General features: G+C 40.0%; 1 protein-coding gene across 2 annotated transcripts in view; it reads left to right on the top strand.

Moving 5' to 3' along the window:
* Positions 1 to 15119: 15119 nt before the first annotated feature.
* Positions 15120 to 23573, top strand: part of LOC121818210 (uncharacterized) — an 81705-nt gene continuing 73251 nt past the window's right edge. For both annotated transcript variants that reach the window (XM_042241854.2, XM_042241853.2), the window contains exon 1: positions 15120 to 15379. The gene's annotated coding sequence lies outside the window, so the exon portion shown is untranslated. The remainder of the gene's footprint in view (positions 15380 to 23573) is intronic.

Raw genomic sequence — 23573 nt, 5'->3', positions numbered from 1 at the left:
CAAAATTGGCCCTTCTAATCAGGACTGAAGAAAATGGAATTCTTAAAAAAGAAAGGTTGAGACACATGGATAATTCAATTCATCAAACATTTTTGAGTCAACTTTGCCAGTAGGGTGCTAGACAGTAGACTTTGAGTCCTACGTTCAGATAATTCATCTGATGTTAGGGCAGATCAGAAGAGATTCACACATGAGTAACATCTGAGTCTTTCAAGAGTTATTTAATGGAGAGAGAGAATCATGTCATGGCATCTTACCTGGGAGGTGATGACATGTATGTGAGACTTTCTCCTCTACTGAGAGAAGCTGTACACACATGTGCAAGGATGATTTCCTCCAACCTAGGGTAGAATTGGGTAGATTTATGGGATTGTGACATGTTTCATGAAGGGTTTTATAATAATAATGGGGCTTTCAGCTGTTGAATGATGAACAGTTGGAAATGCAGTCGTGTTCTGCAGTTGGGAATTTATTAAATTTGTAAATTACACTCAAACCCCTTCCCATGGCTCTTATGATTTCTGCCTGTTTCTGGCTTGATAATAAATAATTGAATATTAGTATAATTCTTTTCTAATCTGAAACAGAATGAACGCAACCTAGGAAACCTGTAGCAGGAAAGGTGCCCCTAATGCTGATGACCCAATCAAAGTTGTTTAAAAATGACAGTTAATAAAGGAAAGCCATGACTATGAACTAGAAAATTTCTTCAAGTGGCTGCATAAATGATGTCTAATTTAGAAGTGAGATTTAATGTTTATTGGGCATTTGTTTTAAATTTAGTATATAGTCTGGATCTTGACAGCACACCTCAGTGCAGACTAGTCACATTTCCAGTGCTCAGCAGTGGTTCTCTGTGGTATGTCAAACTCTGTGGCCGACCATACAACAGAGAAAATGTGGCTTCCCTAGTGGGTCAGTGGTAAAGAATCTGCCTGCCAGTGCAGGAGATGCAGGTTAAATCCCTGGGTCGGGAAGATCCCTGTAGGAGGAAATGGCAACCTACTCCAGTATTCTTGCCTGGGAAATCCCATGGACAGAGGAGTCTGGTGGGCTACAGTCCATGGGGTCGCAAAGAGTCAGACACGACTAAACACACATGCACGGGAAATAGGCACACCTAACTGAGTCACAACCAGCCAGGTTGCCTGTCTACATTCCTATCAGCAGATCAGGAATGGGCCAGATCCCCCACACCACCTGCTAAGTCTTACTCACTTTTCTAATTTTTGTCTGATGGGTGCAAAATGGTATCTTCTTGTTTTAACATTTCTCTGATTGCTGGTAATATTAGCCATTCTGATCTCTACCTTTGTGAATTGCCTTTTCTTAATCTTTGTTTCTCTTTGATTTCCTGACTTAAAAAATTTATGTCTATACTAGGTTTATTGATATAGAATTCACATACCATACAATTTACCCACATAAAAAGCATTCACGGATTTTCAGTACATTCACAATTTTGTGCAACCATCATCACAGTCTATTTTAGAACCTTTTCATCAGCCCGCAAAGTGGCTGTTCCTTGAGCTCCGGGAAACACGTTTACGCTGGGCATTCCCTGTGACCTTGCCGATCTCACAGGCCTGGGTGAAAGGTCCATGCACTGTGGTCACTGAGACCCTGATTTCTGCCTTTCACAGCTTGGTTGTTCAGCTTGTTTTGGAGTGTGTGTTCTTCCGATGGATTCTCCCACAGCCCACTCCCTCAGTCTGTGCTTATTGCCAGCATTGGTTTCTGTTTGCTTGCAACCGGGAGAAAACTAAGGCATAAATTTGTACCTTGAGGAGGGATTTTTGCAAGGAACAGATCCTAGAATGTGAAGCTGATTGAGTTGTAGTGAATGGCTGAGCCCTCCCTCTTTTCTATAATAAGGGGCAGCAAAACTGCTGATCAGACTGTGGTTCTGTTTTCCTGGGAATGTGCACCTACACCTGTAAAATGTCTAGATGTTTCCCAGGGTGGGCTACTTTTCTGCCTTTCTAAAGGTGCTTCAAGAGAGCACTAAGTTTTGGTGTATGGTGTCATGAGGAAAGCACACACCCTGGCTGGCGATCCAGTGTACCCAGGGTCTGTCGGTCACACTCCCTTAGGAAGCAGGCTGCTAAGATGGTGCCATGTGTGGTAGGGGAAGCTCCCACCACCTCACTCAGGTGGGGCCTTGGAAGACACTGGGTGAAGGAAATTCAGTGAACACAATCTGAGTTGATCAACGACTTCTCTTTGCTGCCAGGGAGGCAAATTGACAAGTAGACACTTTACTAAAGATGTTCCAGGGAGGATCATGTCGATGCTTGACATGTTGCTTTTCTTTTTTCCTTTTTATTGAACACTTTTGGCCCCTCTCTGTTCACATCATATAATGGATATCATTCAGGCCACACATTGCAAGACCGTGAGATGTCACATCTCATTCTGCTTGAGTCATGGGTATCACCAAGAGATCTCTGACTTGGGAGCTGGATGGGGTGACTGACTTTGAGTTGCTTCCTATTGGGGATGGGGGGTCAGTTCTTCTTTGGTTGTATGTGGATTAGCTGTAGTAGGTGGTAATATTTAAAAAATATGCACGGGAATAAAGGAGTATGTGTGTGTGTACAAACAATAAGCTACCAAGGATAGACTGTGCTATATACACTTGTTATTTTGTCTTCCTAGGGAAGAAACCTGTAGTCAGGTTTCTGCTGTGATAATGCTACATAACAACTAAGCATCCTGCTTCCAATCTCAGTGGCTTACAAAAGCAAGCAAGCACTTATTTCTTACCCATGGGTCTGCAAGTGGTTGTGGCTTTGCAGCACTTGGCTCTGGCTGCAGGTTGGTTTCTGATCTGTTCGATATATCCCTAGTGGCTACTCAAGGCCTGTTCTCATGGCCAATGTTAGAAGTGCCAAAGAGACCAACCCAAACCCTGCAAGCACAACTAAAACCTTTAATTCCATTGGCTAAATCAGTGAGGATTGGGATTTATTCTTGGCCCACAGTAAACCTGGGTAAACGAAGGGAAGGAAGGAAAAATTGAGGATAAATAACATATTCTTATACACTCCGCTTTCTTTTGAGAAGTCAACTATGTAGTTTAAATGTGTTTTCTCTCTCTGCAGATTGCGTCATATGTTCAGTTGCTCATATCAGAAGCCTAGGGTATAACAGAAAGTCCAGGTTGGGAAGGGAGGAGCATTTGTTCAGTTTTAGATATGCTGAATTTGAGCTGACTCTGGGATAGTCAGAGAGAAGAGACTGTTGGAGATATAGATCCAGAGGCAAACTATTGTGATTGTTTATTTTCTCACTCAAGCTCCTACAGGTTTTATGAGTGGGGCTGATGACAAGTGTTACTAGTTTCTTAGAGTCCTGGTCACTAAGCTGTCCTTATGATGTAACTCTTGTTAAGTTATTCTGGATTCTGAACCAAGACTGGTCCTGTTACCTTTCATATATAACTGTGAGTTATTAAATGTCAATATCAGGGTTCTCTGTGTGAAATTCCCATGCAGTTTTTTTTTTTTTGCTTTAGAGAAGTCACATGACTGGAGGACATTAGCAGGTCATATTTTTCCATCTAGACCTGCTTTAGTGCACCATTTGTAAAGATTCTCCTGAAAAAGGATTTTCTGTTTGTGTAAATACACTTGAGTCATCATATTTCATGCAAATTGTTTGTATTGATTAATGGTCTCTTGTTTGCTTCCTTTTGCTTGTTGTATTTATAGCTCACATTACTTATAATTGTTGGACAACAATATCGACCAGATGGCTTCATTATTCTGTGTTTCACATTTTGAATTTTAAATATCATGTTGGATTGCTTGTTAGTGGCCAGCTGTGTCCTAGAGGAGATGAGGCCAGACCATAGTTCAAAGATCCTGGGTCAGATACCATGGACAGCCAGTGCTGTCTGGGTGTTAGCATTTGAGGTTTCCTCTGGTCCTTGGCTGCACTTGGAAATTCACACCGTAAGGCCAAGGAAAGAGAGAAAATGGGCATCAAAGGCCTTCTGAACCACTCAGCTGGCCTATGATCTCAATGTGTTTGAAAAACCCTTTACCAGTAAGCTTGCAGAATCTTCTATATGTTAGAAATTTTAACCACATTTACTAATATTTAAGAGTATCATTACTTTAGTAATGGCCTTTTAGTAAGGGGCCAAGAGGAAATAACAACCTCAAATATGCAGGTGATACCAGTCTAATGGCAGGAAGTGAAGAGGAACTAAAGAGTCTCTTGATGAGGGTGAAAGCAGAAAGTGAAAAGGCTGGCTTGAAACTCAGCGTTCAAACAACTAAGATCATGGCCTCTGGTCCCATGAGTTCAGTTCAGTTCAGTCGCTCGGTCATGTCCGACTCTTTGCAATCCCATGAATCGCAGCACGCCAGGCCTCCCTGTCCATCACCAACTCCCGCAGTTCACCCAGACTCACATCCATTGAGTCCGTGATGCCATCCAGCCATCTCATCCTCTGTCGTCCCCTTCTCCTCCTGCCCCCAATCCCTCCCAGCATCAGAGTCTTTTCCAATGAGTCAACTCTTCACATGAGGTGGCCAAAGTACTGGAGCTTCAGCTTCAGCATCATTCCTTCCAAAATAATCCCAGGGCTGATCTCCTTCAGAATGGACTGGTTGGATCTCTTTGCAGTCCAAGGGACTCTCAAGAGTCTTCTCCAACACCACAGTTCAAAAGCATCAATTCTTCGGCACTCAGCCTTCTTCACAGTCCAACTCTCACATCCATACATGACCACTGGAAAAACCATAGCCTTGACTAGACGGACCTTAGTCGGCAAAGTAATGTCTCTGCTTTTCAATATACTATCTAGGTTGGTCATAATTTTTCTTCCAAGGAGTAAGAGTCTTTTAATTTCATGGCTGCAGTCACCATCTGAAGTGATTTTGGAGCCCCCAAAAATAAAGTCTGACACTGTTTCCACTGTTTCCCCATCTATTTCCCATGAAGTGATGGGACCAGATGCCATGATCTTCGTTTTCTGAATGTTGAGCTTTAAGCCAACTTTTTCGCTCTCCTCTTTCACTTTCATCAAGAGGCTTTTGAGTTCCTCTTCACTTTCTGCCATAAGGGTGGTGTCATTGGCATATCAGAGGTTATTGATATTTCTCCCGGCAATCTTGATTCCAGCTTGTGCTTCTTCCAGTCCAGCGTTTCTCATGATGTACTCTGCATAGAAGTTAAATAAGCAGGGTGACAATATACAGCCTTGACGTGCTCCTTTTCCTATTTGGAACCAGTCTGTTGTTTCATGTCCAGTTCTAACTGTTGCTTCCTGACTTGCATACAGATTTCTCAAGAGGCAGGTCAGGTGGTCTGGGATTCCCATCTCTTTCAGAATTTTCCACAGTTTCTTGTGATCCACACAGTTAAAGGCTTTGGCACAGTCAATAAAGCAGAAATAGATGTTTTCTGGAACTCTCTTGCTTTTTTGATGATCCAGCGGATGTTGGCAATTTGATCTCTGGTTCCTCTGCCTTTCCTAAAACCAGCTTGAACATCAGGGAGTTCATGGTTCACGTATTGCTGAAGCCTGGCTTGGAAAATTTTGAGCATTACTTTACTAGCATGTGAGATGAGTGCAATTGTGCGGTAGTTTGAGCATTCTTTGGCATTGCCTTTCTTTGGGATTGGAATGAAAACGGACCTTTTCCAGTCCTGTGGCCACTGCTGAGTTTTGCAAATTTGCTGGCATATTGAGTGCAGCACTTTCACAGCATCATCTTTCAGGATTTGAAACAGCTCAACTGGAATTCCATCACCTCCACTAGCTTTGTTCGTAGTGATGCTTTCCAGGGCCCACTTGACTTCACATTCCAAGATATCTGGCTCTAGATTAGTGATCACATCATCATGATTATCTGGGTTGCGATCTTTTTTGTACAGTTCTTCCGTGTATTGGCAAATAGATGGGGAAACAATGGAAACAGTGACAGACTTTATTATCTTGGGCTTCAAAATCACTGTGGATTGTGACAGGAGCCATGAAATGAAAAGATGCTTGTTCTTTGGATGGAAAGCTATGACAAACCTAGAGAGCATATTAAAAAGCAGAGACATCATTTACTGACAAAGGTCCATATACTCAAAACTGACAAAGGTCCATATACTCAAAGCTATGGTTTTTCCAGTAGCCATGTACAGATGTAAGTAAGAATTGGACCATAGAGAAGGCTGAGTGCCAAAGAATTGATACTTTCAAATTGTAGTGCTGGAGAAAACTCTTGAGAGATCCTTGGACTGTAAGGAGATGAAACCAGTCAATCCTAAAGGAAATCAACCCTAGATATTCATTGGAAAGGCTGATGTTGAAGCTCCAATACTTTGGCCACCTGATGTGAAGGGCTGACTCATTGGAAAAGACCCTGATGGTAGGAAGGGTTGAGGGCAGAAGGAGAAGTGGGTGACACAGGATGAGATGGTTGGATGGCATCACTGACTCAATGCACATGAGTTTGAGCAAATTCCAGGAGTTAGTGCAGGACAGGGAAGCCTGACATGCTGCAGTCCATGGGGTCACAAGGAGTCAGACACGACTTAGCGACTGAACAACAATACTAATATTTAAAAATATGAGTATCAGTTGGGGATCAAGAAGAAGACAGATGAGTCAGCCCTTCACATCTTTTCCCAGACAGATGATATACTCAAATAGGATAAATTGAGAAATGGTTACTTAAGGGACTATTTATAATAGCATTGGTTAAGGAAAACAAGGTACAGTGAAGCAGCTACAGCTATAGGAAAGGATGACTGGGCCATAGAATAGCCAGACATTTGGCCTCTCTAATGTGGGTGGGTACCATCCACTCTATTGAAGGCCTGAATAGAATAAAAGGGCCGAGTAAGAGGGAACTGCCAATTCTTAGGCTCAATGGGAAAGAACCCACCTCCCAATGCAAGAGATATGAGTTCCATCCCTGGGTCGGGAGGATCCCCTGGAGGAGGAAATGGCAACCCATTCCAGTATTCTTGCCTGGGAAATCCCATGGATAGAGGAGCAGTCCCTGGGGTCTCAAAAAGTTGGACAAGACTGAGTGACTAAACAACAAGAGGGAGCTCCTCCTGTCTGACTGCTGAGCTGGGACAATGGTCTTTTCTGGCCTTGGACTTGGCCTAATGCATCAGCTCTCCCTGGGATTTGAGCCTATTGGCTTTTGGACTGGAACTTATGTCATTGGCTCTCCTTGTTCTCAGGCCTTCAGACTGAGACTGCAGCTACTCATTATCTCTCCTGGCTCTCCAGCTTAACTCACCCTGCAACTTCTCAGCCCCATGATCATGTGAGCCAATTCAGTATAACAAACCTGTGTCTCTCTTCATCACACACACACACACACACACACACACACACACACACACACACACACACACACACCCCGTATTTGTTCTGTTTCTCTGGAGAACCCTGACTAATACAAAGGGCAAGGCAACAGGTGCCTTCTTAGAGGGGCACATAGACAGTCCTAGCCAATGGGCAGGGAAGGAGCTGAAGGAATAAATACTTAAGTCTCACTCTTTTCCCTGATGCCTCCAACTGGTTGAACTCACCTGGAAATTATAGAGCAAAAGAGACAGTAGCAACAGAATTTAAAGAGTCTGAGATGCAAAGCAGGATGGAGAAGGATGAAAAGCGGGGCTGATGGAGCCTTTCCAGATAACCTACCTAAAAGAACTATTGTTACCGCTTTCTTATATAGCCTGCCAGAGGTATGCTATGCATACAGAAGCATATATGTTGATCTTCGTAATTTCCATGATATTTCAAACTCCTCCAAAAATATCACTTTAATGGGTGCCTAATATTAAAAGGGCTTCCCTTATAGCTCAGTTGGTAAAGAATCCACCTGCAGTGCAGGAGTCCCTGATTCGATTCCTGGGTCAGGAAGATCCTCTGGAGAAGGGATAGGCTACCCACTCCAGTATTCTTGGGCTTCCCTTATGGCTCAGCTGGTAAAGAATCCGCCTGCAATGCGGGAGACCTGGGTTGGATCCCTGGGTTGGGAAGATCCCCTGGAGAAGGGAAGGGCTACCCACTCTAGTATTCTGGCCTGGAGAATTCTATGGACTGTATAGTCCATGGGGTCGCAAAGAGTCAGACATGACTGAGCGACTTTCACTTTAATATTAAAAAGCCTTTGATTATAAAATAGACATATAGATGGTACATTTATATAATATAAAAGTCATAATAAATGAAACTCCTTTGTATACCTTCATCCTGCTTAAGAACTAGAACATTACCAAAACTTCAGGACACTGAGGGTACCTTCCCAATTGAATTCCTTCCCAGGAAGGATAACCATTATTTTAAACTTTATTATCATTTCTTTGTGATTACAATTTCATTATTTTTGAATATATACATATTCCTAAACAGTGTATTGTCAAACTTAGTATGATTTTGGCATTGATATAGTTTCAACTGTATTTGCATAGTTTGCATATAGACTTCTGAGAATTGATTTTATACTTGACATTATAATTTTGTGATTCATCCAAATTGCTGTATATTATTGAATTTATGGTGCCATATATTGTTCCACTGTGTGTATATGCTAGAAATTGTTTATTTTACTGTCAATGGACATTTGTCATTTTTACCTTTTTATAGTATTGCTATCCAATTTCTGTGTGCATTTGTGCTGGAGATTCTCTGGGACAGATACCTGGGAGAAAAAAAAACTGGGTGACAGGGATTATCTTCAACTTTACAAGGTAATACCATATTATATTCCAAAGTTGTTGTTCTAATATTTACCCCCATTGCTAGTTTATTAGTTTTGTTGCTCCATACCTAAACAAAACACCTTTAATCATGAAAACATAACATTAATAGAGTGAAAAAGGAAGACATGTAAGGAAAAATTTTCAACACAAATATTGAATAAAAGACTGATATCAGTTTATTAAAAATTCTTTCACATCAGTGAGATAAATATAGACATCTCAGTTTTTAAAAATGGGCAGAAGACTTGAATAGGTACTTCATAGAAAAGGATTTCTGAGATACCAAATAAGCATATCAAAAGGTGCTTGGCTCAGTTCTTCAGGGAAATGCAAATTTAAGACACAATGAGAAGCCACTTTGTGCTCCCCAAATCCTAGCACTAGGAAAATGGGTCATGCTAAGTGTTGGCAATGAGGTGGTAGTACCCAAAGCTCTTGTCTCTACTTGTGGTCATGCATCTCAGTACCACCATACTGGAAAATTGGTAGTCTCTACTCTACATCTAGGCATAGCTATAACACATAACTCAATTTCCAATAGAAATTGCTACAAAATGTTAGTAATAGCATTATCAATCAGAGTCAAACACTGAAAAATAGCCCAAATGTCCATCAAGACTTGTATATACATGCAACAAAATGGACACATCTCACAACTATGGGAAGAATGAAAGTCAGTACAAAAGAGAACATTCTATATTTCTATAAAATCTCAAAATGGACAGAACTAACTGATTGATGGTGATAGAAGTAAGGATAATTAGTTACCTTTGGGGAACCTGATGACTTGAAGTGGACATACTGTGTGCTTCTGGAACTAATAACATTCTTTATCTTGTTCTGAGAATGAGTATGTGGGTAAATTCATTTTGTGGAAGTTCATTGAGGTGTGTACTTTTTGGTACTTATGTGACATTTCAATAAGAATCATCTTGGAAATGCCATATGTTTGGAAATTAACACAAATCTAAATGATCATGAGTAAGAAAAGAAACCAAGATGGAAATATAACTTTATAATAATGACAAAACTGCATACCCAAACTTTCAAGTTAAGTTGTACTGTAGGGGAAATTTATACTCTTAGATTGGAAAAGAAGAAAGACTAATAAATATGTATCATATCCAAAGATAACAATAAAACCTTTTTAAAAAAAAGATACAGAAAGCAATAACAAAAATAAATGAAATCGAAAACAAATACAATTTTAAAAACTCAACAAAGACCAAAAATTGACTTAAGGAAACAAAAAAAGAGAAAAACACAAACAAATGTAAGGATGAAAAAGGAGGACATAGCTACAGGAGGTCCAACCATGTTCAGCTGTACAGATTTTGTTTCCCAAAGATTATCCTACTTGGGGAATGTTATTATAGAGGAACGTGAGTGAATGCAGGCAGAGTAATTAAGACTTTATTGCTGTAATCCAGGTATTACAGATGTGATGATTAAAGATCTAATGGTAGCTTTTATTTGTTAGAGAGGATATTCACCTTCTAAGGTTATCCATTTACTGTCTTAAGTTTTCTCCTAATATTTTTAGTGTTTTATTTTCATTCTTAAAACTATAATCTTTGGAATTTTAAAAGAATACAGTATGAGGTAGAGCTATGATGTTTATTTTCAGATGGAAAACCATTTAACCTAATACAATTCATTTAAAAATAAATGGCAATACTACTCTTGTAAATTAAGTTTCTGCCTTTACTTGAATTTGTTTCTGAATTCTCTACTTTGTTCTACCATGAATTTGTCTCTTCCTATGCAGATACTATACAGCAGATTTTATAGTAAGTTTTAATATGTGGAAAGATAAATTAATCTCCTCAAAATTTTCTTTAATTTCTCCTTGGTTTTATTTTCTTACATTTATTCTTCTATATAAGTTTTAAAATTTTTCACCTTTTTAAAAATCCTTATTTTCATGCTGATTGGAATGGCATTTGTATATTATTTTTAGAAGAATTGACACTTGTCTTCCCTTCCAGAAACATGTTCTAACTTTCCATTTATTCAGGTTACCTTTGCCATGAGTATAGATAATCAAAACTTGACAGCAATTATGTCCAGTATTTTATGTCTTTTATTTGATTATTTGAAAGTAATATTCATTTTACATTATGCAATTTAATAAGCAAATAGTGCTCATTTAGTTAATCACTTAATAGTCTAAGCATTTCCAACATTTCAAGTTGTCATGTTGAATATGGAAATTCTTCTTGCTCTGAGAATTACTGAAAACCTTTGATTTGTGATTAGGTTGAAGAGAAGGAAAAGTATTAAACTTAATCAGTCTGGGAGAGATAAATTGGGAGATTTGGATTGACATATAGACACTATTATATATGAATATAAAATAGATAACCAACAAGGACCTACTGTATAGCACAGGGAATTCTATTCAATACTCTGTAAAGACCTTATATGGGAAAATAATCTAAAAAAGAGTGGATATATGTATGTTTATAATTGATTCACTTTGCTGTATACCTGAAACTAAAGCAACATTGTAAATCAACTGTACATCAATACAAATTATTAAAAACAATAAAATTAGATTAATTAGTTTAATATAACTTAGCTGACACAGGTAACTTTCGAATATGTTATACACCATTGTCTCTTTTCAGCTTTTGATTTCATCATGTAGCAAAGACATAGGGGATCAGGTCTGGGGTTTGAATCAAATTATCTTCATAGTTTCTGGGTGAATCAGGTTTAGAAGTTCATCCAGAATTATTCAACAGTCTGTAAAGAAGGTACATGTACATCTAACATCTTCTCTGGAATCACTACCGCTGGAACCACTACCATGATGCTTAGAGAGGAAAGAGACTATTTTCAAATACCAGGACTCCCAGTGAGTGGGAATAATCTAAAAGTGGTTATCAACATGAGAATTGTTTTTTGATTAATGTTTCAGTGAGATTTTCATTTAGCAGAGTAAGTTGACAGATGCAGCCTCTATTTATTATTTGGGTTTTCCTATAGAAATAGTTCTGGAAACACCAATAGGCTTGTATCCTTACATGAGGCAGAGATCTTTGGAGATAGACAGAAGGTAAGTGAAGGGGAAGAAGAGAGTGTTGTTTTGTTCCCTCTGTCTCCAGTCTGGGTCAAGAGTCCTTTATAGCTCCCTTATAGCTCCTTTGTTTTGTTTCAACCTCTCGTTACTCTTGCCAAACACAAAAGTGAAAAGTGAAAGTGAAGTCACTCAGTCGTGTCCAACTCTTTGCGACCCCATGGACTATAGCCTACCAGGCTCCTCTGTCTATGGGATTTTCCAGGCAATAGTACTGGAGTGGGTTGCCATTTCCTTCTCCAGGGGATCTTGCCAACCCAGGGATTGAATCCCGGTCTCCCGCATTGCAGACAGACACTTTACTGTCTGAGCCACCTCTGCAGTGGAAGCATGGAGTCTTAATCACTGGTGTGTCCGTGTGTACTTATTTGCTAAATTGTGTCCTACTCTTTTGCAATCCCATGGACTGTAGCCTGCCAGGTTCCTCTGTCCATGGGGTTTCCCAGGCAATAATACTGGAGTGGGTTGCCATGTCCTCCTCCAGGGGATCTTCTTGATCAGGGATTGAACCCCTGTCTCTGCATTGGCAGGTGGATTCTCTAACACTGTGTCACCTGGGAAGCCCCTTAACCACTGGACTGCCAGGGGCTCCCAAATCCATTTTTATTTAGTGAAGACAGTACCCAAACCAGAAACTGCAAAACTGTGAAAGGGAACTATTTTGGGAAAATACTTTTTTGGATACCTTTATCTAAAATGAAGCAGATATGAGAATGCAAGGGGGAAATCTAAATATGGTGTGTTTGAGGGAAGGGATGATAGGGTTGCTGCTGCTGCTGCTAAGTCTCTTCAGTCGTGTCTGACTCTGTGCGACCCCATAGATGGCAGCCCACCAGGCTCCCCCGTCCCTGGGATTCTCCAGGCAAGAGCACTGGAGTGGGTTGCCATTTCCTTCTCCAACGCATAAAAGTGAAAAGTGAAAGTGAAGTTGCTCAGTCGTGTCCGACTGAGCGACCCCATGGACTGCAGCCTACCAGGCTCCTCCATCCATGGGGTTTTCCAGGCAAGAGTACTGGAGTGGGGTGCCATCGCCTTCTCCGGATGATAGGGTTACTTTTCAGTATATTGTAGTTCAAGCAAGATGTGAGTTGATTCTAGTCACACAGGTGGAGTAGGGCTCATTTGTGGCAGTGGAACTCAACCCAGGGTACACATTACAATCACCTGGGATGATACGGAAACTGCTAGTGCCTCAGTCCAGCCCTCAACAAGTTCTTACTCATTTGGCCTGGGATTGGCCATGGGCCTGGGTCTTTTTTAAGACTCCCAGTAAGTCCTAATGTGGAGTCAATGAGAACGCTGTTTTGGAGAAATTACCAAAGGTTTGGGAGGGTCATTTTTTTGTTTGTTTGTTTTTTTTAAACAATTTGTGAAACAAAATCACAGCCAAATTTGGCAGGAGATTCCAAAGTGACATGCCAACAGAAAGTAGTAGATCTCCATTTTAGCTTATTTATTCTTACGGAACAACCAGTGTCCTGCTAGTTAACTTTAGGGGGCTATTCTTTATAAGTTGGACTTTTCATACTGAAATAATATTTCTATCAAATGATCATCATTCCCTCACATTTGTCATTGAAGTCATATCTTGACCTTCTAAGATATAACTATATTCCTCCAAAATGCCTTTAAAATTTCCTTTGAATTCTTTAACTGTTACACCTTCCTAGAACAGATTACTGGCTTAAATGGTTTTTGTAATGTTCTCTGGTTTGATTTATGAGTGTGAAAGTGAAACTGCACAACTTGGGTGGGGCTTGAATCCACTGTCTTTTTTTTTTCCCCACTGTCTTTTAATTGAAATCACACACCTGGTGTCAGGACTTAATGAAGCTCAGGTTCTTTATATTTCAGTATAGAAGGAATTCAGCAAGAGGCAATGTGATAGGTAAGAAGTAGATAAGTAGATTTATTTAGAAAGACACACATTCCATAGACAGAATGTGGCCCGCCTCAAGAGGTGAGAGCAGCCCTGGGAGAAACACACTCCACAGAGTGTGGGCCATCTCAGAAGGCGAGAGGCCCCCCAGTATGGGATAGTTTTAAGAGCTGGATAATTTCATAGGCTAATGAATGGGAGTATTCCAACTATTTTGGAGAAATTTCAAGGAACTAGGCCACCACCCACTTTTTGCCCTTTTATGTTAGGCCTTGGAACAGTCATGGCACCTGTGGGTATGTCATTTGGCATGCTGATGTGTTAAAGTGAGCGAATATCGAGGTCCAAGGTTCACTGGAAGTTGAATCTTCCACCATCTTGGACCTAGTTGGTTCTAACCAGTTATGTCATAGCCTCAATGGCTATGTCATTCTTTAAGGGTTGTGCCCTGCCCCGCTTCCCTCCTGTTTCAAAAGGAGCCTGAAATTGTGCAGTTGTTAATTACTTGAAAAATGTTCTTGATTCTAATAGGCAAGGCTTTAGCTGACTAGGGGTTCTGTTTTCAGCATCTTACCTAGCAACTGCCTAAGTCTAGTTTAACTTCTGTATAATTGTTAAATATTCATTTTCTGCCTGTATCTGAAATTCATGAGTCATATTGTTCTGCATGCCCATGATTAATCCTTGTTTTTATCCTGAAGAGTTTTTTTCTTTTCTTTCTTGTTTTTAATTTCCCAAGAGCCTTCTTAGAATTCAATTTTTATCTACCCTTGACATCCCAGCAATTTATGCTGGTCCTGTAAGACCATTGCTATAGGACTCAATGGTGTTCTCTATCTGTTGGTATTGTTTTTGCTCGATTTGATTTTGGATTCCTAAAAAAAAAAGCATTTATGTTTAGATATTTGGAGTTTTTTGATGCTGCTTCATGGCTGATTCTCCCCAGACATAGAGTAGGGAAAGTCCCAAGTGCATCGTCCTGCAGGATTTCCCAACCCCTGCCACCCCACCCATGGCTGGAGAAAGCAGGCTTTTCCTAGGGTTCCCTCTGTCTGTGCCTTCTCCGGCTCTCAATCCTGAGTTATGGGTGACCCCAGAGCTTGAGCTGCAATGTATAGAAGGAAAAACACCTAGAATCTCAATTCCAGGTCCTCATTTAAGACCTGGGTTCCTTACCCAGTCCCACTGCTTTTTCTCCACTGTAGTAGGTAGAATAACACCTCCCCACACCCCATCCCCAAACCCTACACAAGAAGACGTCAATGTTCTAATTCCTGGCCCCTGTGAGTATGTTATCTTACATGGCAAAAGGGCTTTTGCAAGCCTAGTTAACTTAATGATGTTGCAATGAGATTAACCTGGGTTACCTGGATGGGCCAATGAAATCATCAGGCCTTGATAAGAAACAGCCGAGAGAGACTGAGCAGAGATGTGATAACAGAAGGCAGAGTGATGTGAGGAAGGACCGTGAGTTCCGGAATGCCGGCCGCTTCTGGAAGGAACAACTCCCTGCAGACACATTTTACGTTTCCGACCTCTAGAACCATAAGATAACATATTTGTGTTGTTTGATTTTATTATTTTTTGGCTGTACCACATGGCTTGCAGTATCTCAGTTCCCCAGCCAGGGATAGAATCCCGGCACTCAGCAGCAAAAGCGCAAGGCCTAACCACTTGACTGCCAGGTAATTCCCAATTTATGTTGCTTTAAACCACTAAATTTGTGATTATTTATTTATACAGCAAAAGAAAACTAATTCATTCACGTTTCAAAGCCCTCTGGTAGTTGCTTTTTGGATCTTGTCTAGGGTTTTTTGTTACAGTCCAAGGGAGAGATGTGTTACCAGGCCCTTTCCAGATCCTTTGGCAGCATAACCATAGAAGTGAATATCGCTTTCCCAAGACTATTAGGCAAACAAAGCTTTTTCTTAAAGGAGATAGCTTGTGCACAGGGGAGAAGGCAGCAAAAAAGTGCCAGCTTCCCAAGTAGAAGGGGTGAGTTGCTTTTATAACAAAAGGGAGGGTTTGTCTCATCATCGCTGATAATTTCCAGAAATCATGAAACTTCTTTGATCCACAGCAGGTGGCTCTGGGGTGACTATCAGGAATAGGGAGTGCTGCTGTGAAGGGGAGGGAGTTCCTGAGTATTTTTTTGCAATAAATCACAGTAACGGATATTTATAGTCACGCTTTGACTTCACTTTCACTTTTCTTGTCTTGTAGCAACTAGGTATACTCGTTAGTATAACAGAGTTAATTTTTTATTCGCATCAGCTTGATTTTTGTTTCTGCTGGCCTTTGTTCTGTAGCTTGCACGGCCTGTTCTGCCTAAGGTCGTCCTTTAGTCCTTTTCCAAAATGGCTATACTCTTCTTGTCTCAGATGGCATGGAATCTGAGTTCCATTTTGAGTGGAACTTGAGCCCATTATTTAAAAAAAAATTTTTTTTTAATTGAGGTATGGTTGATTTACAATGTTGTGCCAATCTCTGCTTTACAGTAAAGTGACTCAGTTGCACAAATATATATATTCTTTTTGATACTCTTTCCCCTTATGGTTCATCACAGGATATTGAATATAGTTCCCTGTGCTATGCATTAAGACCTTGTGGTTTATCCAGTCTAAATATAATAGTTTGCATCTACCAACCTCAAACTCCCAGTCCATCCCGCCCCTCCCTCCTCCCCCTCGACAACCACAAGTTTCTTCTCTATGTCTGTGAGTCTCTTTTGTTGATAGGTTCATTTGTGCCATATTTTGGATTCCACATAAAGTGATATCCTTGATATGTCTTTCTGACTTCATTTAGTATGATAATCTCTAGTTGCATCCATGTTGCTGCAAATAGCATTATTTTGTCCTTTTTATGGCTGAGTAGCATTCCATTGTTTATACGTATCACATCTTTATCTACTCATCTGTTGATGGACATTTAGGTTGCTTCCATGTTTTGGCTATTGTGAATAGTGCTGCTGGGAACATAGGGGTACGTGTATCTTTTGAATTATAATTTTGTTCAGGAATATTCCCAAGAGTGAGATTGCTGGATCATATGGTAATTCTTTTTTTTTTTTTTCTGGGGAGCATCCATGCTGTTTTCCACAGTGGCTGTACCAATTTACCTTCCCACCAACAGCATAAGAGAATGCCTTTTTCTCTATACCCTCTCCAGCATTTGTTGTTGGTAGACTTTTAATGATGGCCATTCTGACTGGTGTGAGGTGGTACTTCATTGTAGGTTTGATTTGTATTTCTAATAATTAGTGATGTTGACCATCTTTTCACGTGCCTATTGGCCATCTGTATTTCTTCTTTGAAGAAATGTCTATTAAGGTCTTCTGCCCATCTTTCAATTGGCTTTTTCTTCTTTTGGTTATTGAGTTGTATGAGTTGTTTGTATATTTTGGAGATTAAACCTTTGTTGCATTATTTACAAATATCTTCTCCCATTCCATAGGTTGTCTTTTTTTTTTCTTTTTTAAAAATATGATTTCTTTTGCTGTGCAAAAGTTTGTAAGTTTGAATAGGTCCCATTTGCTTCTTTTTGCTTTTATTTCTATTGCCTTAGGATACCCAAGAAAACACTGGTATGAGTTATGTCAGAGAATGTTTTGCCTGTGATCTCTTCTAGGAATTTGTTTTGTTTTAAGCCATTTTGAGTTCATTTTTGTATATGGTGTGAGGATGTGTTCTAGCTTCACTGACTTACATGTAACTGTCCAACTTTCCCAGCACCACTTGCTGAAGAGATTTTTTTCTCATTTGACATTCTTGCCTCCTTCGTCGAAGATTGATTGGCACAGGTGTATGAGTTTATTTCTGGCAGAGCCCATTATTCTTAATTTTCAAATTTTGATGACTTTGGACAGGAGGAGCTCACTTCTGTATCTAGTAGGCCCCTCCTATTAATCTTTGAAAACATACTTTCTGACTTAACATGACATCTTGTCCTTTTCCTGCTTCAGATCTAGAAACAGCCATTTCTCTGAGGCAAGTGTTTAAATTATTGGGAAAAAGTTACATTAAAAAGTATTATTGAAAAAAATGTGTTATTGAATTCTTGGTAAGTCATCATTGAAATCCAGCCCTGACCTGGTCCTATTTTCCTTATAACCACGGGGTAACGTGGGCCTCCACCATCCATGTCACAGAGACACCTCCCTCCCTCTGCTTAGATACTAGCTGAAGGGATTCTGGAGCTCTCCCCCAAGAGCCACCCCTACCCCAGGTGTATCCATACTCTGTGAGGCTCAGTGAAAGCTCCCTTGGGCAGTAGTGCCCAGAGTAGGAAGCAGAGACAAAGCCTGTCCTGAGGTCTCCAGCATTGCTCTGACCCAGTATAATACCTGGCTGACAGGAAGGGGGAAATGCACAGGTCTTTGATCAAAGTTAACAATTCACAACCAGCTATTCAAAAGTACACAGATAATCCATAGTGGAGACTGAATACATGTAAGTAAGCAAAAAGGCTTCAATGAGCAAACCCAGTGAAGTAACCATGGTAAACATGTAGCTCTTATACAACGGCTCTCACTGGCTTCACACCCTGCCCACTGAGGTGTTACACAGCCTGTGCAGTGGGAGCAGCAAGGCATGGTGGGAATAATGTTAGCACTGGCTGAAGTGGCTGTTTCACATTCTATGTGTCAGGGTGCAAAGAAAAATTGGGAAGACATTTTGAGAGGATTTTTGGTTATGCAAATAAAGGCCCAGAGCTGAATCTGGTGAGAGAGATTGAGATAATGGGGAACTAAATTACTCCTTAGAAGTCTGTCTCATGAAAGAAAAGCTTGTGTCTATGAAAAACAAATTTGGGGGGATATGAATTTCTTGCTGAGGCTAGAAACACGAGTTCTTAGGGGACTGAAACTAGGGATAAAGGAAATTGGAAAAAGATGGTCTGTCCAAGAGTGCAGAAGCATGAAGGCAGTTCAGAGTGACAGCCAGGAAAGACATTCCCTGAGAATATTCAGGAATATTCTGGAGATACCTAAACCTCCACTCCTGGAAAGATGATAAATTCCCCAGTCCCAGTGTGCCCTCCACATAAAGATGGACAAAGAAAATGATGGTGGAGGAGTCATGGCAGCATCTAACTCAGTGCTGTTGAAAAATATACTGTGAGCTACATATGTATTTTTAGATTTTCTATTACTCTCATTTAGTAAATAAAAAGAAACAGGTGAAATCAATTTTAGTACTATATTTAACCAATATTTCCAAACTATTATTTCAGTGTTTCCTCAACATAAAATTTGATTAATGAGACATTTTACATTTTTGCATATAAATCTTTGAAATCCAATGATATGATTTATATTTAAAGCACATCTCAATCCAGCTTTAGCAACCAGGTAAAATGCTCAATTGCCACACGTGGTTAATGGCTTCCAGAGTGGACCATGCAGGTCTCTTTATACTCTGTGATTACTAAAATAATTTTGAAGCCATTTAGAAAAACAAACAAATAGAACTTTTTGTAAGAGCCTGCTTATCTCAATGATTACATTTATCTTTGCAGTAAAAAAAAAAAAACCCACACAAAAATGCATTCAAGCACACAGTCTCAGTTTCAGCAGACCATCTTTGCAAAAGGCTCATGAACTGCTTATGGCCATGGGTGACTTCTGAATGGGTGGACAGAATATAAGCCCATTAAAAAGATGAAAAATAGATTGATGTAATCACCAATGAATTGAAAAATGAAAGTATTAACAGCCATGTCAGTATAATGGTTACTTAGGTGGGAAGTCTCTGCAGGAACTGGCTTAGAATGCAACTCCTACTTAATATATTTTCAGGAGCCTTCTGAGAAAATGCCATGTTGCAGGAAAATAGGTATTAATTTATTGGAATGAAAGGAAAAGGCGCTTTTTAATTGATTGGAATGACTATATCTGATTCATCAGCCTCTTTGTCTCTGCTGTTTATATAACCCAAGCATTCTAGCCACACCAGCCTGGAGTTTGTATAGGTCAAAACAACAGGGACAAAGTTCCTACAGCTGTATGATTAAAAACCCTTGTAATTCAGATAAATACATATTCTAGTAAGAACATTATTTCCATTTAATGACAAAGGTGGCTGTGCTATGTGACAATAGGATAAACTCAGTATGAAAATCACTTGGTGATGCAGCTGTGGAATTATGAGATTCTTAAATTTTAAAAACTATGGATGAGTTATTTCACATATAAAATGAGACTTCATTAATTTTCTCACACTGCAATATTTTTAATCTGCTTAAAACAAATTGGCAGAAGATGAGAAAACCCTTATATTCCCAAGTTCAGCCTCCATTTCTAGCACTCTGTTTGAACTCTGGTCCCCCAGTTACTTCCAGATGGTCACAGGAGTCTCATGAAGGCTCCAGGAATGAGGTCCCTTGGCCGCCCTGAGGCACCAATGCTTTTCCCCCTCTCCTGCTCCAGACCCCTGTGGAAAGGGCATTGTTAATGCCCCAGATAGCAGTCGGTTCACTCCCTTTGGTGGTTTTCAAAGATGAGGCCAGAGCCAATATTTGTCCTGAGGCTTCCCAAGCCCAGTGCTGAGGGCACGGATGTCTGCGTGGAGGGCACTGTCTTCCTTTGCTGCAGGAGCTGTGGGCAGTAGGTCCTGTTGCCTATAAATGAAACTGCCATGTTTGATACCTGGTGACTCAGTTCCTGTGGATTTTGCTTACTTCCTGGTTCTGGGACTGCATCATTAAGCCAGATGATCTGGATGACCAACCTTCTTCTTTGACCTTGTCTGCTGGCCTGCTGCCCAAATTGTTGTTAAGATTCTTTTCCCTTAAAATGAGTTTCTTTAAATGGCACATTTCTCTACATGCATTAGTATCTCATATTCTACCTCCCAAGCCTCTTAAGTATACCTGATTTCTCTGCTGAACAAAATTTAGATTCAAGCAGAGTTCCCTGCTATACTTAAGGAGAATAGTCTAAATTACACTTTTCCTTTTTTTCCCATCATCTTTAGTATAGTTCTGAGTTACCAGTGAGTAGTGGCTGTTTCAGTTTTACTTTAACAATCAGCTCCCAGAATAAAGGCAGGCACACTATAGGTATTCAAGGAGTATTTGTCGAGTGAATGAGAGTTCTTATTTGTGAGGAAATCTTCTTTTTGAGAACAAGACTGAGGGTTTTTTTTTTTTTTTCTGGTACTCTAATCAAGGTCAAATTTCAAACTTTGTTCAGAGCATTGGTTTCCTTTTGGCATTGGTGTGAGATGTCTGAATAGGAGCAGGACACATGCCAATGTAGCAGAATAGGTAAGAGACAAACCTGAGGCAGGATCGTGCAAGTTAGTTAACCTTTCTGATCCTCTTTCCTCACCATGTGAAAGGCATAACATCTAAGCATAGGCTTGTGAGAATATTAAATGAGGCAATGAGTCTTTAGCATTATTCCTGTCACATAATGTTTGCCCAAAAGATGGTAGTTATTAAAACTGCTGCTAAGTCGCTTCAGTCGTGTCCGTCTCTGTGAGACCCCATAGACAGCAGCCCACCAGGCTCCCCTGTCCCTGGGATTCTCCAGGAAAGAACACTGGAGTGGGTTGCCATTTCCTTCTCCAAGTTATTAAAACAACTATTGATATTTTTAGAGAGACCAAGGGATCCCAAGTATTTGACTGTCATTTGAATTTGTCACTCTTTTTAAATTATTGAAGTATAGTTGATTTACAATGTTGTGCCGACCTCTGTTGTACAGCAAAGTGACTCTATTATATACACATATATGTTATTTTTTAAAATATTCTTTTACATTATGGTTTATCACAGGATATTGATATAGTTCCCTGGGCTATACGGTAGGACTTTACTGTTCATCCATTCTATATAGTTTGCACCTGCTAATCTCAAACTGCCAATCCATCCCTCTCCCACCTCCACCCCTTTTTCAACTACCAGTCTATTCTCTATGTCCCAGATTGTTTTTGTTTCATAGACAGGGTTCATTTGTGTCATATTTTAGATTCCACATATAAGTGGTATGGTATTTGTCTTTCTCTGAGTTACTTCACTGAGTCTGATAATCTTCAGGTCCATCCATGTTGCTGTAGTGGCATTATTTCATTCTTTTTTATGGCTGAGTAACATGAGTTTGGTTGAACTCCGGGAGTTGGTGATGGACAGAGAGGCCTGGCGTGTTGCGATTCATGGGGTCGCAAAGCGTTGGACATGACTGAGCAACTGAACTGAACTGAATAGTCCATAATGGACTTCCCTGGTGGCTCAGTGGTAAAGAATCTGCCTGCCAATGCAGGAGATGCAGGTTTGATCCCTGTTCCGTGAAAATCTGCTGGAGAAGGAAATGGCAATCCACTCTAGTATTCTTGCCAGGGAAACCTCATGGACAGAGGAGCCTGGCAGGCTATAGTCCATGTGGTTACAAAAAGTCAAACACTACTTAGCAACTAAACAACAATATTCCATTATACATATATGTAAAATATACATATGTGTGTGTATGTATATGTAATCTTTATCCATTCATCTGTTGCTGGGACATTCAGGTTGAGTCCATGTCTATACTATCATAAATAGTGCTGCTGTGAACATAGGGGTACATGTATCTTTTTAAATTAGAATTTTGTCTGGATATATTCCCAGGAGTGAGATTGCTGTATCATAAGGTAATTCTATTTTTTAGTTTTCTGAGGAACCTCCATACTGTTTTCCACAGTGGCTACACCATCTTACATTCCCACCAACAGTGTAAGAGGGTTCCCTTTTCTCCACACCCACTCCAGCATTTGTTATTTGTAGACTTTTTAGTTATAGCCATTCTAACTGGTGTAAGATGGTATCTCATTATAGTTTCGATTTGCATTTCTCTAATAATTATCAATGATGAGCATCTTTTCATGTGCCTATTGGCCATTTGTATTTCTTCTATGGAGAAATGTCTGTTTAGGTCTTCTACTCATTTTTCGATTGGGTTTTTTTTGTTGTTGTTATTGAGTTGCATGAAAATGAAAGTTTGCACAGTCATCTCCAACTCTCCGTGACCCTATGGACTATTCACCCCATGGAATTCTCCAGGTCAGAATACTGGAGTGGGTGGCTATTGCCTTCTCCAGGGGAGCTTCCCAACCGAGGGATCGAACCCAGATCTCCTGCATTGCAGGTTGATTCTTTACCAGCTGAGCTACCAGGGAAGCTCAATTGCATGAGCTGTTTGTATATTTTTGGAAATTAAGCCTTTGTCAGTCACATCATTTGCAAATATTCTCTCCCATTCTCTAGGTTTTCTTTTTGTTTATGGTTTCCTTTGCTGTGAAGAAGCTTGTAAGTTTGTTTAGGTCCCATTAGTTTATTTTTGTTTTTATTTCTATTGCCTGGGGAGATGGACCTAAGAAAATGCTGGTATGATTTATGTCCAAGAATATTTTGTCTATGATCTCTTCTAGGAGTTTTATGGTGTCTTGTCTTATTTTAAGTCTTTAAGCCATTTGGAGTTTATTTTTGTGCATGGTGAGAGGGTATGCTCTATCCTCACTAATTTACATGCTTTCACTGATTTTTGCATGTCCAACTTTCCCACACCACTTGCTGAAGAGACTGTCTCTTTTCCATTGTATATTCTTGCTTCCTTTGTCAAAGATTAATTGACCATAGGTGTGTGGGTTCATTTCTGGGTGAGTTTGTCACTCTTGTCTTTGAGTTTAGAGCTTGAAAAGCCATGACCCCTCATATCTTAAGCAAAGGCAGTAAAAATGCTCCCGAATTCCTGTGGTTTATATATATGGATGGGAGTAATATTGCAACAAAATAGTTTGTAGCTGTATGTGTAGGAGGCTTTTTATAATCATCAATATTTCTGCTTATGTTGTTATTAGCTGTCTGTGTTCCTGGGGTCAAAGGCTATTTGATATA

The sequence above is a fragment of the Ovis aries genome, chromosome X (genome assembly GCF_016772045.2).
Source record: "Ovis aries strain OAR_USU_Benz2616 breed Rambouillet chromosome X, ARS-UI_Ramb_v3.0, whole genome shotgun sequence".
In the NCBI taxonomy this organism is placed as follows: domain Eukaryota; kingdom Metazoa; phylum Chordata; class Mammalia; order Artiodactyla; family Bovidae; genus Ovis; species Ovis aries.
This window is presented reverse-complemented; position numbering and strand designations above follow the sequence as displayed.